Below are 12540 nucleotides of genomic sequence, written 5' to 3'. Positions count from 1 at the left end.
GGGAAGGCCTCCTGGAGGAGGTGAGCTCTCAGTAGGGCTTTGAAGAGAGGAAGAGAGTTAGCTTGGTGGATGTGTGGAAGCAGGGCATTCCATGCCAGAGGTAGGACGTGGGCCAGGGGTCAATGGCAGGGTGGGTGAGACTGAGGCACGGTGAGGAGGTTAGCGGCAGAAGAGCGGAGAGTGTGGGCAGGGCTGTAGAAGGAGAGAAGGAAGGTGAGGTGTGGGGGGGCAAGGTGATGGAGACCTTTGAAGCCAAGAGTGAGGAGTTTTTGCTTCATTCGAAGATTGATAGGCAGATGCAGAGCACCATACTAAGTGCTTGGGATAGTACAATATAACAGAGTTGGTAGATGCATTACCTGCTCACAACCGGCTCACGGTCTAGAGAGGAAGACAGAAGTAATAATAATAATGATGGCATTTGTTAAGTGCTTACTATGTGCCAAGCACTTTTCTAAGCACTGGGTTGGATACAAGGTAATCAGGTTGTCCCATGTGGGGCTCACAATCTTATTCCCCATTTTACAGATGAGGTAACTGAGGCACAGAGAAGTTAAGTGATTTGCCCGAAGTCACACAGCTGATCACCAGCACAGCAAGGATTAGAACCCATGACCTCTGACACCCAAACCTATGCTCTTTCCACTGTGCCATGCTGCTTTCCCGATGTTAGTGTAAATAAATGTAAAATTAATGTAGAATTTAATGTAAATAATTATGGATAGGTATGTAAGTGCTGTGGGGCTGAGGGAGGAGTAGGGATTGTCTCTGTTGCTGAATTGTACTTTCCAAGCACTTAGTACAGTACTCTGCACACAGAAAGCACTCAATAAATATGATTGAATGGATGAGTAAATAAAGCGAGAAAATCAGGTTGACGCAGAAAGGAGTGGGAGAAGAGGGAAAGGGAATTTACCTAGTCTGTGAAGAATAGCATGGTAAGTGCTTGGCAGGAGGTTCATTGGAATTAGAGGTCATGATCCCTGCCTTCGAGTAGCTTCCAGTCTAGCATGCAATTAATCAAGGACATGTCTTGGGCATGGGGCATGTGGTGTCCCTCGGTGTTACTGAAACTGCCATTTCATTTGTATGTATGTTCGCCCAGCATTTTAATGTTGATGGTTTCAGGCTCATCTGACCATCTGCTTCCTGTGGATCTGGAAAATGTTCTTCTGGGGGAACAGACGTTGTGAGGATAGAGCAAGAAGGAATGAAGCAATATAACATTCTGCTATACTAGTGCGAAGGATTCCAAAAATACACTCAATAAAGTTCTGCGAAACAGACAACATTTTAAACAAAGTTCTGCTCTCTCTGGATCTTGGTAAATTTCCCACAGGCCTTCCGTTGACAGTTTTCAATTAGACCTTCACAGAAGAAAAAATAAAGATCTCAAAACTGAATCACTTAAATCAAAATTCACAAGTCTTAAGGCCAAGAAACAAGTTACATTTGATCTTTTTAAAGACTACACATTTTGGAAGAGAATCCAGCCCAATGAAGATAAAATAAAGAAGCATATCTCCCTGTCTAAGGAACATACTAGATTGTAAATTTTTTGAGGGCAGGGAGCATGTCTCCTAACCCTATTGTATTCTCCCAAATTCTTAGTAGAATGCTCTGCAAACAATAAATGTTCAATGAATACCACTGATGGATTGACTGAACATCATCATCATCAATCGTATTTATTGAGCGCTTACTGTGTGCAGAGCACTGTACTGAGCACTTGGGAAGTACAAGTTGGCAACATAGACAGTCCCTACCCAACAGTGGGCTCACAGTCTAAAAGAACTGAACATAGATGTGTAAATTGATAAATTGACAGATGATTACTCTAGCTTAAAAAATTGAAGTCTCATCATATTTATGAAGTCATGCAGTTCTAATACTCTTAGTTGTATATATTTAGCTATATTTAATTGCATCAGCCAATCGATGGGTTGCATTGAGCACTTCCTACATTTCAGAGCACTATACTAAGAGCTTGGGAGTGTACAATACAGTAGAGATGGTAGCCACGATTCCTACCCACAAGGAGCTTACCATCTAGTTGTCCTTAGTCTTTGAAGATGACTCCAATGATGAGGGATTAGCTTTCCATGTCTGTGGATGTGGCTTAAAAGATGGACGAGAGACAAGCATACCCTTCTCCACTGTTTGCATATAATAATGGACCCTTACAGGATTAATGGGTTTGTCCTATTAGGGCGTATGTCTGTTTCGAGCCTGCACCTTGTTGTTCCAATCTTCACAAAGTTCTTGCTCAAGTAGAGGCAGTGCGTTTCTGATGTTACTAACCTAACTGGTTTATGCTCTCCTATCTGGGTTCTCACTGTGTGCAGAACACTGTACTACATTGTTGGGAGAGTGCAATATAACACAGTTGGTAAACACATTCTCTGTCCACAACAAGCTCAAAACGCTCTTTTAGGCAGGAATAGGCTATATTGTATTGTAGTCTCCCAAGTCATCAGTACAGTGTTCTGCATACAGTGAGCGCTAAAGAAATGCCATTGGTTAGTTGATTGACTGATTGACTTTTTTTATGGCATCTGTTAAACCGTTACGTGGCTCAGTGGAAAGAGCCCGGGCTTTGGAGTCAGAGGTCATGGGTTCAAACCCCGGCTCCGCCACTTGTCAGCTGTGTGATTTTGGGCAAGTCACTTCACTTCTCTGGGCCTCAGTGACCTCCTCTGTAAAATGGGGATTAAGACTGTGAGCCCTCCGTGGGACAACCTGATCTCCTTGTAACCTCCCCAGCGCTTAGAACAGTGCTTTGCACATAGTAAGCGCTTAATAAATGCTATCATTATTATTATTACCATGTGCCAGGCTGGAATAGATACAAGGTAACCAGGTCAAACACAGTCTTTGTCCCACATGGGGTTCACAGTCTTAATCCCCATTTTACAGATGAGGTAACTGAGGCACAGAGAAGTGAAGTGATTTGCCCAAGGTCATACAGCAGACAAGTGGCAGAGCAGGGATTAGAAACCAGGTCCTTCTCAGCCTACTTCAGTGGACTCATTCATTCATTCATTCATTCAATCATATTTATTGAGCACTTACTGTGTGCACAGGACTGTACTAAGCGCTTGGGAAGTACAAGTTGGCAACATATAGAGACGGTCCCTACCCAACAGTGGGCTCAGTCTAGAAGGGACTCCCGACAGTACACTGCTATGTTTGAAATTGTTTGAGATTGGGCTTCCCCATGTCTTTAAATTGTTTTTGAATTCTCTCCAGACCTGTACATTACCTCTCTGGTTCCCATTTCAGCAGCTGATTGGGTATCATGCTTTTGCTCATTCTCCTCACAGGTCCAGTCCAGTAGAGACTTGTTACTGGAGTATTGCTTCAATAATAATAATAATAATTATAAGTATCATTCTCCTCACATGTCCAATCCATTACAGCCATGTTGCTGGAGTATTGCTTCAATAATAATAATAATTATTATTACTGTGGTATTTGTTAAGCACTCATTGTGTGCCAAACACTGTTCCAAGTATGGGAGTAGATACAAAGTAATCAAGTTGGACACGTCCTTGTCCCACATGGGACTCACAGTCTTAATCCCCATTTTACAGATGAGGTAACCGAGGCACAGAGAAGTTAAACTTGTCCAAGGTCATGCAGCAGGTATGTGGCACAGCTGGGATTAGAACCCACATCACCTCACTCCCAGGCCCATGGTCTTTCTACTAGGTCACACTGCTTCCTTGCCAGTGAGTTGACATCTCATTGATGGATCCTGTCCTGCCATTTAATAATAATAATGGCATTTGTTAAGCACTTACTATATGCAAAGCACTCTTCTAAGCGCTGGAGAGGATACAAGGTGATCAGGTTTTCCCACGTGGGGCTCACAGTCTTCATCTTCTAGACTGTGAGCCCACTGTTGGGTAGGGACCGTCTCTATATGTTGCCAAACTTGTACTTCCCAAGCGCTTAGTACAGTGCTCTGCACACAGTAAGCACTCAATAAATACGATCGAATGAATGAATGAATCCGCATTTTACGGATGAGGGAACTGAGGCTCAGAGAAGTGAAGTGATTTGCCCAAAGTCATGTGGCAGAGCTGGGATTAGAACCCATGACCTCTGGCTCCCAAGCCCGGTCTCTTTCCATTGAGTCATGCTGCTTCTCATGCTGATCCTGGTGAAACCGCTCCAGAAGCTGAATGTTTCTTTTAGTCCAAGTCCGAACCAGTTGTTGTTACAAGTGAAAAAGCAATTTACTGGGAATCAGAACATCTGTGATATAATCCTCGCTTTGTATTTTGTGGCTATGCCATCAGTGGAGTTTAATGAATGTATTTGATGGTGATGGTGATGATGATAAGGATGATGGGATGAAGAGATGTCAATATATACCTCCCACATCAATCCACAGTTGTATATCTCACCCATTTACCTCCTCTACCAGGGAAGCCTTAAGGCTTTTTACCTAGAAAATTGCCGGTCACCTCGAGCTTATGTTGAAAGCCACACTCATTGTTGCTCTAGCGACAGGAGCTGTATGCACTCTTTATACCTTGATGATTTGGAGTAATGACAATCAGAGGTTGGAGCAACATTGGATTTTTATAAGGTTCCTCTTGAACCTGACACCACACAAGATCTCTAAAGTAGTATTATTGCCAGAAACCCTTCAGCATTGATGGTATAGACCGAGAAGAAATTCCTCCAGTCCTGGTGGTTTGACCTCCTACTAGTGATGGATAAGTTAGACTTTGGGGGTGGCAGGTAGAAAGGGCCAAAGACAAAGTGCAAACTGTGTCACAGACTCTGTTTCAAATCTGTCACAGGTTTTGTGTAGAATGCATCATGGGTTTTGTATAAAATCTAACATTATTTTCAAGTAAAACTGAGCTCTGGGTTTTGTGATAAGTCCGTTACAGGTTTTGCGACAAACCTTCCGAGGTTTTCAATTTCCAAGAGAGGATAGAAATGCACCTGAAAACAGGGATGGGGAATTTCCTTTGAGATGTTCATTTTGTTTCCATCTATTCTGTCAATGGAGTTGCCTCCCGGAAATTCAAGTAAATGGACTGACACAGGTGTGTAATTGCTGCAACTAACCAGTTTCCTGAAATTTCTTGGTTTCTGAACAAACATATATGCCTTGAGCAGTAGAATTGCATCCATAGTAATGAAAACAATTGGAAGCAAGCCCAAGACTTTTGACTTTATTCTTTACTTGACAAGATTTATTTGGTTCTCCTACAGACTAATAGAAAAAGTTAACTGGAAAGTTGCTTTGTCCGACTCTCTCTGGAGACACAACTTTACTCAGTAACATTACATAGAAAGTGAGCCAATCAGAGAGGGTCTGGCTGAAACTTCGCCGATGTATCAAGGCCACATCTGATGAGACTGAATAAAGTCTTGGGTAGAGGACAGAGGTTGGAGAAGGATGCACTTATTTATTCAATTCTGTATTCCAATTACTTGAAGGTAAATACATATGTACATACATATATACATATATATACATACACACACATACATATATATATATATATATATATATATATTGTCTAGTAGACCAGTAGAGCCCCTCTAAGGGTCGCTCCTGGAGAGTTTCCAGTACACTACCAGTCTTGGCTATCGGAGGGAGAGTCAAGCAGAGGCATATTCATTCCATTCCTATCTTGGGCAGTGGCTAGTGAGTGGAAGACAATCTGCTACAAGTCAAAACTCACCCATGCTGGGCAGTAGGGGTATCGGAGGCAGTCAAGGGCGGAGATTTGAGTTTACTGCGCAGAAGGTGGCAATAATGAACCACTTCCATATTTTTACCAAGGAAACTCTGTGGATACACTAGCAGAATGATTGCAGAGGGAGAGCAGAGCAATCTGGGAAAGATGTGTCTGTGGTGTCGCTATGGGTCAGAAACATCTTGACGGCATAAGACAAGACCTACTGGTGCAAGTTCTTTATGGTCAGGGAATGCGTCACTGCTTATTTTGGGCTTATGCAGGTCTATGCCAGTTTGTAGTACAGTGTTTTACACACAGTAAGCTCTTAAGGAATACTACTGCATTCATCCTCCAAAACAATTTGTGGAGCTATCCCAGTCATCCATTCATTCATTCCTTCAGCTGTATTGAGTGTTTACTGCGTGCAGAAAACTGTACTAAGCACTTAGAGAGTACAGTATAACTGGCATGGCCAGGAGTAGAACACAGATCCTTCTGACTCCAAGTTTTGTGCTTTACCCATTAGTCCACACTGCTTCTCCAGGTCACACTGCTTTGCTCACCTTGTCTCCCTGTCCTTGAATTATTTTATCTCTTAAATCCACATAGCCTCATCCCTCTCAACTTTCAAAGCCCTCCTAAAATTCCACCTCTTCTAATGAGCTTTCCCTGACCAATTCTCAGCACCCTGAATATCATCATCATCATCATCAATCGTATTTATTGAGTGCTTACTATGTGCAGAGCACTGTACTAAGCGCTTGGGAAGTACAAATTGGCAACATATAGAGACAGTCCCTACCCAACAGTGGGCTCACGGTCTAAAAGGGGGAGACAGAGAACAAAACCAAACATACTAACAAAATAAAATAGAATAGATATGTACAAATAAATTAAATAAATAAATAAATAGAGTAAAAAAATATGTACAAACATATATACATATACACAGGTGCTGTGGGGAAGGGAGGGAGGTAAGATGGGGGGATGGAGAGGGGGACAAGGGGGAGAGGAAGGAAGGGGCTCAGTCTGGGAAGGCCTCCTGGAGGAGGTGAGCTCTCAGCAGGGCCTTGAAGGGAGGAAGAGAGCTAGCTTGGCGGAGGGGCAGAGGGAGGGCATTCCAGGCCAGGGGGATGACGTGGGCCGGGGGTCAATGGCGGGACAGGCGAGAGCGAGGTACGGTGAGGAGATTAGCGGCAGAGGAGCGGAGGTCGCGGGCTGGGCAGTAGAAGGAGAGACGGGAGGTGAGGTAGGAGGAGGCGAGGTGATGGACAGCCTTGAAGCCCAGGGTGAGGAGTTTCTGCCTGATGCGCAGATTGATTGGTAGCCACTGGAGATTTTTGAGGAGGGGAGTGATATGCCCAGAGCGTTTCTGGACAAAGATAATCCGGGCAGCAGCATGAAGTATGGATTGAAGTGGAGAGAGACACGAGGATGGGAGATCAGAGAGAAGGCTGATGCAGTAGTCCAGACGGGATAGGATGAGAGCTTGAATGAGCAGGGTAGCGGTATGGATGGAGAGGAAAGGGCGGATCTTGGCAATGTTGCGGAGCTGAGACCGGCAGGTTTTGGTGACGGCTTGGATGTGAGGGGTGAATGAGAGAGCGGAGTCGAGCATGACACCAAGGTTGCGGGCTTGTGAGACGGGAAGGATGGTAGTGCCGTCAACAGAGATGGGAAAGTCAGGGAGAGGGCAAGGTTTGGGAGGGAAGACAAGGAGTTCAGTCTTCGACATGTTGAGCTTTAGGTGGCGGGCAGACATCCAGATGGAGATGTCCTGAAGGCAGGAGGAGATGCGAGCCTGGAGAGAGGGGGGAGAGAGCAGGGGCAGAGATGTAGATCTGGGTGTCATCAGCGTAGAGATGGTAGTTGAAGCCGTGGGAGGGAATGAGGTCACCAAGGGAGTGCGTGTAGATCGAGAACAGAAGGGGACCAAGCACTGAACCTTGGGGATCCCCCACAGTGAGAGAATATGACTGAGTATGACTGAGAGGAGTGATTGAGAGCTAGATGGGAGATGGGGGAAGGGACCCAAAGCACACATAGTAGGAGTAGATTTTGAGATAGTGAGGGAGATACGTTTTGAGGCACAGCTGAGAAGGAGGATAATGAAAAGTTTGTCATAAGAGAGCAGCAAGACAGTGATGAGGGAATTTCAGAAGTTCACATCAGCTGGTTTCTATCCAGCCAGGAAAAGTAGTTGGCTGGGAGGCCGTGGGTCACTGGAGCCTTCTGGAGGGAGTTAATGATTTGGAGCTCTTGTTGGTGGCTGCAGAAATGAAAGTTAATGAAGGAGACATATGAAGTTCAAGAAACATAATCGACACCTCAAATAGCATTACTGGTCCTAAAGGTCTGAATCATGATCAGAGCACCAAAGCACTCTCTCCCACCCACCCACTGTTCTCCCTCTCTTGGTCCTCAATCCCCTGGAAATAGCCCTGGATTCAATTTTGAAAAAAAAAAAGGAAAAATGATGTAATACAAGCTTCTTAAACCTTAAACTACCCACCTAGCCTTGTGACACTGAAATTGTGCAGTGACTGTCTTTGCGTCCAACCAATGTAGATCACCTTCTGCCCATTCTGGGGTTACAGTAAAGTCTCTTCTTTCATTCTTTGTGTCAGTTACTGGGATGAACATGGCTAAGGGCCTTGTTTATGGCAGAATATTCAAATCACCCTTCGGACAGTTTGGGCTCTCTTTACTCACTTTTACTTAGAGCAATGTGAGGGATATGAATCATGGCTAAAGTCAAAAAAAGGATCAGAGTCTTGAAAGGATCACCTTTTCAAACAGCAGTTAGTTGGTGAGATTTCAGGCATCTTAGGCCAGGGCATTGAATTAGAGTTAAATAATGAGTGTTCAATGTGGATGCTTCAGTGAAAGAATAAAAAGGAAAATGATGTAAATGAAAGACTTTAAACCTCCCCAATGACACTGTTTAAATAGAACAACAATCCAGGCATTGCAATTAGGCTTTCATTTAATAAAGTGCAAACAGGAGGTAATACAGTTAGCTAACATTGAAAGAAAAACATCGAAAACTCAGAAACATTAAACATAGACTGCTCTACACTGTAAATGGTTTATTCCATCTGTTTCATCATTAATAATCAAAATAGTTTGACATTTATTTAAATGGATTCAGCTGTGTTGTGTATCGAGGGAGCATACATGAAAGCCACACTGAAATATTCTCTGTATGTAATTGAAGGTCCAGATCCCATTGGTTAGGAAAATGGTGGGGTGGTGATTTAGACCAACTGATCATCAAGTCGCAGTTTCCCCTGTAACTGAGAAGTAGAAGGCACAACATAATAAGAAAAGTCAGCCACTTAAGTTTAAAATAAAGTAAGGGCCTCATATTTTCACAGTATAATTTCTTTTTGAACCAAGGCACTAGCTGTAAACCTAACTCTTTCAACTTTTACCTGTCATTGACAAGGACAAGCAAGGAGAGGTCACTAAATCCAAGCTCAGAGCCCTGGGGTGAAATGAAATTTTTCAGGCAGTCAAGTGAGTATCACGAAGAATGACCATCAGTCCCATAACACCTTTCTGCCTGATGATTTTCAGTATTCAAAATGAATTTACCTCCTCACTCACTATGACATACAACTGACTAATATTTTTGGGTAGAGACCATTTAGCCTAAGAAGGAACACATATTTTTTATTGTCCTTTCATGTTGATAATAGTATTAAATACATATCAGAAATGGTTGGTTGCTTGAGAGAAGAAAAATGAGTTTGAATAGTGTTGGACAATGACAATTGCTGAAAATAGACTAGCCATTCTTTGAAATATGCTGGAAATGATGCTCATATTTTGGGAAAGAAGGCTAGGACAGGAAGTTAGGGTAAGACTTTTGCATGTGGTAGCCTACATTCGTTTAAATCTAGCCCAGAATTCTGTCTGTAACAGAGATAATAATAGTGATGTATTTTATAATAATGTATTTGTTAAGCATTTAGTATGTACTAAGCAATGTTCTAAGCACTGGGGGAGATACAAGGTTATCAGGTTGTTTCTGGTGGGGCTCACAATCTTAATCTCCATTTTCTAGATGAGATAACTGAGACACTGAGAAGTTAAGTGACTTGCCCAAAGTCACACAGGTGACCAGTGATGAAGCTGGGATTAGAACCCACAGCCTCTGACTTCCAAGCCTATGCTCTTTCCACTAAGCCATGCTGCTTCTCTGATCCTGGGCCACTTGGAGGAACCATGTGTTCAGTTTGCTGCTGGATTTCCACCTTTAAGGTGGACTATCAAACCCTCTTAACTTTCCCCTCTTCATCACTAATTTTCTTTCCAGACTACTTATACCTCTTACATAGAGCTGAACAGGCCCATGTAATCCAAAACAATTAGGAACACAGTTACTCTTCATATTTATCATTTATCATGACCAAGAGCATCTTGGATTTAGTGTAATTGTTTTTTGGATATTTGAGCTTTTTTCTAAAATCTCTAACTGTTCCAGAACACACACACCCAAACCCAAACATACACACACATATACAAGTACACCTATATATACACACACATTATATATATTTATAAACACACACACATATATATATATATATGCATTATATATATGACTATGGGTCAAAGGATTATTCAAAGTGCTGGGGTAGAAACAACTTAATCAGGTTGGACAGAGTTCCTGTTCCATATAGGGCTCACAATTTAAAAGGTAGGAAACGACTGGTATGTATTTCCACTTTACAGATGAGAAACTGAGACATAGAGAGGCTAAGCACTTACTAAAGTGCTCTGCACACAGTAAGCACTCAATAAATATGGTTAAATGAAGTGTCTTGTCAAGATCACCCGTGAATCCAGTGGCAGACCTGGGATTAGAACCCACATCTTCTGACTCCCAGTCACATGGTCTTTTACAAGGCTATGATGCCCTGGGATTAGAACCCACATCTTCTGACTCCCAGTCACATGGTCTTTTACAAGGCTATGATGCCCCGGAACTTCTACGTCCAGGTTGAAGCAAACGCTATTCACATTCAGCGTAGATCCCACACTATTCTTGGACTTGTAAGCCAGACATCCTAGAATGCTTCTCTGTCTTCCTCTTCCTCCTCACTTTATCTCCCTACCAGTTCTCTAATCCCCACAGGGAAAGGGAGGCTGCAGAAACATACAATGATATCATCATGTCCTGTTTTTCAACAAAGATAATATGCTCAACTTTCCAAGTCACAGATAACTGAACAAACTCCCCACTACTGGCTTCAAAACTCTCCCTTATGTTGCCCCCTCTTACCTCACCTCCATTCTCTCCTTCTCTATCACAGCCCTCACACTCCACTCTTCTGCCACTAACCTTCTCACTGTGCCTCATTCTCACCTGTCCCGCCATCGATCTCTGGCCCACGTCCTACCTCTGGTCTAGAATGCTTTTCCTCCTCACATCTGCCAAACAATCACACTTCCCCCTTCAAAGCCCTACTGAAGGCTCCTCCAAAAGACCTTCCCAGACTAAGAACCACTTTTCCTCAACTCCCCCGCCTCTCTGCATTGCTCCAACTCGCTCCCTTTTCTCTACCCAACTCACCCTGCCCCACAGTACTTAGGCATATACGTACATATCTATAATTCTATTTATTTATATTGATGCCTGTTTACTTGTTTTGATGTCTGTCTCCCCCCTTCTAGACTTTAAGCCTGGTGTGGGCAGGGATTGTCTCTCCTTATTGCTAAATTGTATTTTCTAAGCATTTAGTACAGTGCTCTGCACACAGTAAGTGCTCAATAAATATGATTGAATGAATGAATGAATGAATAAATATTACTAATAGCATTCTACACTAACATGTTTGGGTTGATCAGTTCTCTGAGTTTGAGCTTTCAATGAATCTTAGAATCACTGAAATACCTGGATGCTCCCTCCAATAATTAATTTTTCTCTGATGGTTCCCCTGGTATAACAACTTTGGGCCTCTAGTGTGGCTTTAGACTCAGCTCATTTCCTCACCCATGAGGGAAATGCTCCAGAGCTGGGTGGAAGGTTATTGATTCCAGTGCTCCTAGAATTAGACAAATAATAATCATTAACAGAACTTGCAGTTGAACAACCAAGCTGCGGCTGTGAAAGAGCAAAGATTCACTGAAAGGGCTGTTATTTGTTGAGTACACAAAAGATCCTTCCATTGGAGAGCTAACATGACATATGTTTTCTGTGTAACAGAAAATACATTTCCTGAAACAGTGCCACAACAAGAATCAAGTGCACTGGGGAGAATCCAAAGGTTAATTGCTATCTGACCATACTGCAGTTTGGCACATCACTCAAAGGACAATTCTTTTTCTCTCCTTGGTACATTTTCTTTTAAACATAATTTTTCACCCCCATTTTTCCCTTTTTTTGAGAGAAATGGTTAGTAACTAAAAGAAGCATGAAATTGACAGCAAATGAAAATGAAGTTGAATTTTCCAGGACAAATCCGGGACAAGGATGCCCATGGCAGGATCCAGCTGAAGACTAAGAGGCATATATCACTATTGCCTGGAAAGATCCACTCTGTTTCTGACAGGTCAAATCATTCTCCACTTCTCCACATGCACTCACTGTGGCCTGTCCAATGAAGCTTGGTAATAATGATTCTTTGGTAACTCAGAGACTTGGTTCCATTCAAAGCTGAACGAAAAATACCAAGTCATTTATCACATGATTTTTTTATTACTGTAATAATTTTTAGAATAAACTGACTCCTAGAAGGAAGAGAAGACCACTATGTGACCGTGGTCAGCAATACCAAGATGAGTAAACATCTCTGAAAAGTGGAGTATTTCTATCAGAAAACCA

The 12540-nt window shown here is 42.7% G+C and overlaps 1 non-coding gene across 1 annotated transcript; it reads left to right on the top strand.

Annotated features, from left to right (window-relative positions):
• Nucleotides 1-5563: 5563 nt before the first annotated feature.
• LOC119938009 lies at nt 5564-5701 on the top strand. The gene has a single exon (XR_005454325.1). It is a non-coding gene; the product is annotated as a small nucleolar RNA SNORA7 (small nucleolar RNA).
• Nucleotides 5702-12540: the final 6839 nt, after the last annotated feature.

This window comes from Tachyglossus aculeatus, chromosome 1 (genome assembly GCF_015852505.1).
Source record: "Tachyglossus aculeatus isolate mTacAcu1 chromosome 1, mTacAcu1.pri, whole genome shotgun sequence".
Taxonomy (NCBI): Eukaryota; Metazoa; Chordata; class Mammalia; order Monotremata; family Tachyglossidae; genus Tachyglossus; species Tachyglossus aculeatus.
The sequence above is the reverse complement of the archived record's forward strand: the minus strand, read 5'-3'. Positions and strand labels throughout refer to the sequence as shown.